Below are 4,007 nucleotides of genomic sequence, written 5' to 3'. Positions count from 1 at the left end.
GACGGCAACCAGGGCAGAATGGGCTGGCAACCCAATCTGTGTCCTCTGAGAGGAGGACCCCGACAAAAGCTACAAAGAATCTAAGGGAAAGATACCCCCAGGGGTGCCCGAGAGGTGGGGGAGGATGAGCACCCCAGTCGGACAGACGGACATAACGGCATCAGACCCAGGCAATGAACAAATGACGATGAGGAAGCAGTGTGCATGTGGCAAAATCTGCAAGAACGATCGCGGCTTGAAGATCCACCAAGCGAGGATGAAGTGTTTGGCGGGAGCAGGAGCAGCACAACGCGCAGGTGTCCAACCTGGTGAGACGAAGGAGGGGTCAGACCCGGAGTCACCCCATAGTGCCCGGAACCTCCAAGTGTTGCAAACTAATCCCTCTAACATGAAGTCTAACAGGAGGCGGATCAAATGGCCTGCAGCTAACATGACTTCACTGTGGAAGCAGTTTGATGAAGATGTTAACTAAATTCTGGAGGCAACGGCGAAGGGAGGGGTTGATAGGAAGCTGCAAGCCATGACAACAGTTATTGTCAGTATCACAGCTGAATGGTTTGGAGAAGAGGAGAAGGAAGTCTCCAAAACATCTAACTCGAAGAATAAAAGAGCATTGAGGATCGACAACATCAGGCAGGAGATGAAAGCGCTGAAGTCCCAATACAAGGAGGCAGGAGAAGAGGAGGGCATTGGCTTGGCCCAGCTGATGTGCATACTACGAAAGAAGATCAGGGTCCTCCGCTGGGCAGAGTGGCATCAGAGGCGGCGTCGTGAAAGGGCTCGAAAACGTGCTGCCTTTATCGCCAACCCCTTCAAGTTCACCAAGGAGTTGCTGGGGGAGAAGCGCAGTGGGAAACTGGCCTGTTCACAGGAAGACATAGACCAACATCTGAAGAAGATTTATAATGATCCTGAAAGAGAGCAGGAGTTGGGAGAGTGCGACATCCTAATAGACCCACCTGAACCGGATGTGCAGTTTGACATGTCAGAGCTGCAGCTGAAGGAAGTCAGAGAGATCGTCTGCAAAGCAAGGGCAAGCTCGGCTCCAGGACCAAGCAACACCTTGTACAAAGTGTACAGGAACTGCCCCAAACTCCTGCTGCGTCTGTGGAAGATCCTGAGAATCTTCTGGAGAAGGGGGAAGATCCCAGAGCAGTGGAGAGTGGCTGAAGGGGTGTGGATCCCGAAGGAGGAAAATGCCACCCAGATAGATCAGTTTCACATCATCTCCCTGCTGTGTGTCGAGGCGAAGATCTTCTTCAGTGCAGTTTCTAACCGGCTGTGCACCTACCTAGCAAAGAACACCTATATTGATACATCAGTCCAGAAGGGTGGCATTTCAGGGATGCCGGGCTGTCTGGAGCACATCGGTGTGGTGACACAGCTCATCAGGGAGGCCAGAGAGAACAAGGGCAACCTGTCAGTGTTGTGGCTCGACCTGGCAAATGCATATGGCTCCATTCCGCACAAGCTGGGTCAGCTCACACTGACGAAATATCACATCCCCAACAGAATCAGAGACCTTATCACTGATTACTACAGCAACTTCAGGATGAGGGTCTCTTCAGGAGCAATTACATCAACCTGTCACAAGGTGGAGATCGGCATCATCACAGGGTGCACTATCTCAGTGACACTGTTCTCCCTAGCCGTGAACATGCTCACTAAGTCTGCTGAACCAGAGTGCAGAGGGCCAAGAATGAATTCCGCTCAACGGCAACCACCTATCAGGGCATTCATGGATGACCTCACAGTCACCACAGAATCAGTCCCAGGCTGCCGGAGGATTCTGCAAGAGCTCAAAAAGCTGGTGGAGTGGGCCCGGATGCGTTTCAAACCTGCCAAATCAAGATCGATGATGCTGAGGGAAGGGAAGGTGGAGAACAAGTTCCGGTTCAGCATCGCAGGCACAGCCATCCCAACCATCACAGAAAAGCCAGCTTAGGCACAGTTTTTGACAGCTCTTTAAGGGACACAACATCCATTCAGGCAACCTGCACTGAGTTGGATGGCTGGCTGAAATCTGCGGACAAGTCTGGCCTACCTGGGAAGTTTAAAGCCTGGGTGTATCAGCATGGCATTCTTCCCAGAAACCTGTGGCCCCTCCTCGTCTATGCAGTTCCGATCTCGACAGTCAAAACCTTAGAGGGGAGGGTTAGCAACCACCTCAGGAGATGGCTGGGGCTGCCAAAGAGCCTGAGCAGCATCGCACTCTATGGACACCACAACAAACTGCAACTGCTATTCAAATCCTTGGAGGAAGAATTCAAGGTAACAAGAGCCAGAGAAGTGCTACAGTATAGGGACTCAAGTGACCCGAAGGTGGCTAGAGCAGGGATCCAAGTAAGTACTGGCAGGAAGTGGAGGGCAGAGGAAGCTGTTCAGGAAGCAGAGGCAAGGCTGCGTCACGGGAGGCTGGTGGGAGTGGTCATACAAGGCCGAGCTGGGCTAGGATCCTTTCCAACTCCCCAAATGGACACCAGAGGGAAGGAAAGGCGTCGTCTAGTTCAGGAGGAGGTGAGAGCAGTAGTGGAGGAGACGAGAACCTGCAAGGCGATGGAAATGAAGCAACAGGGAGCTTGGACATGATGGGAGAATGTTGTTGAGAGGAAAGTGACCTGGGCTGATCTTTGGAAAGCCGAACCACACCGCATCCAATTTCTCATCCTGGCAGTGTACGATGTGCTTCCAAGCCCATCAAACCTGCACACATGGGGCAAGGCAGAGTCATCTGCGTGCCCACTGTGCTCCAAGCAAGGAACCCTGGAGTACATCCTCAGCGGCTGTGCAAGGGCACTTGGTGAGGGAGGGTACAGGTGGAGGCATGATCAAGTCCTGAAGACCATCACTGAAGCCGTCAGTGCAGGTGTTGAGTGGGCGAAGCGGTCCCGGCCCTCCAAGCAGACCATTGCCTTTGTCAGAGCTGGGGAGCAGCCAATACCTGCCAAAAGAACATCTGCAGGCATTCTGACCTCTGAAGGGACTGGCAGCTGTTGGTGGACCTCGAAGGGCAGCTGAAGTTCCCCAACCACATCGCAGCCACCACCCTGCGACCAGACATTGTCCTAGTGTCTGAGTCGACTAAGCAAATGGTGTTGCTGGAGCTGACAGTCCCATGGGAAGATAGCCTGGAAGAGGCCTTTGAAAGGAAGCTCTCCAAGTACGCAGGACTGGTCAGCAACTGTCAGCAGGCTGGATGGAGAGTGAGGTGTCTCCCAGTGGAATTTGGTTGTAGGGGATTCGTAGCCCGTTCTTTAGTTAGAGCCTTCAGCATTTTGAGCATCGAGGGAGAGAGGAAGAGGAGTACCACCGATGCGGCACAGAGGCCCTCAAGATGGCTGTGGCTCAAAAGAGGGGAGCCAAGGGGTCATAAGTAGCTAGCCATCTGGACACAAGCTGGGGTCTGATCAGCCCCGGCTGGGTCACCTGGAGGAGGTTGTATGATGTTGAAAGACCCGAAACACCCGATGATTCCAGGAACATCACTGAAGATATGTCCAGAAGCATCAATAGATATATGTACACAGCTTACCTTCTGTCAAACATATGGTCACATTTTCAGGATTTTTAAGAAAATTGTTGATATAATAGGTATGCATGAAGACAAATATATTTTTATACCAATAATTATGAATATTATCACTGCTGGTACTTATTGTGGATTTTTTTATATCTGCTTTTACCATATTCATTCTAACTTCAGGTGTTTGTCTTCAAATGTGTGAGTACATTCTTTTTCCTCCCTAATCCAGCTTGTTTCTTAATTGTGTGTCACCGTGTTTGACCAGATATTGGATCAAAAGGGCATTATCTCTGTGTTGGTTGGTAAGTTTGTGCTAGGGTCGGTGACATTTTGGTGCATCAAATTTGGTTTCAATGTCCTGTATAAACCATTTTCATTTCTTCTGAGCTGATAGTTCTGTTTTTTTTTGTCTGACGCGTTTCATGTATCTGTTTAGTCTGGCTTTGTATGCACCAAGCTTTTGTGCTAGTATATCTGTAAATTC

General features: G+C 50.7%; 1 pseudogene; it reads left to right on the top strand.

The window, feature by feature from the left end:
• The first annotated feature begins 409 nt into the window (after positions 1–409).
• Positions 410–3,356, top strand: LOC134353371 (uncharacterized; annotated as a pseudogene).
• Positions 3,357–4,007: the final 651 nt, after the last annotated feature.

This window comes from Mobula hypostoma, chromosome 10, assembly GCF_963921235.1.
Source record: "Mobula hypostoma chromosome 10, sMobHyp1.1, whole genome shotgun sequence".
NCBI lineage: Eukaryota > Metazoa > Chordata > Chondrichthyes > Myliobatiformes > Myliobatidae > Mobula > Mobula hypostoma.
This window is presented reverse-complemented; position numbering and strand designations above follow the sequence as displayed.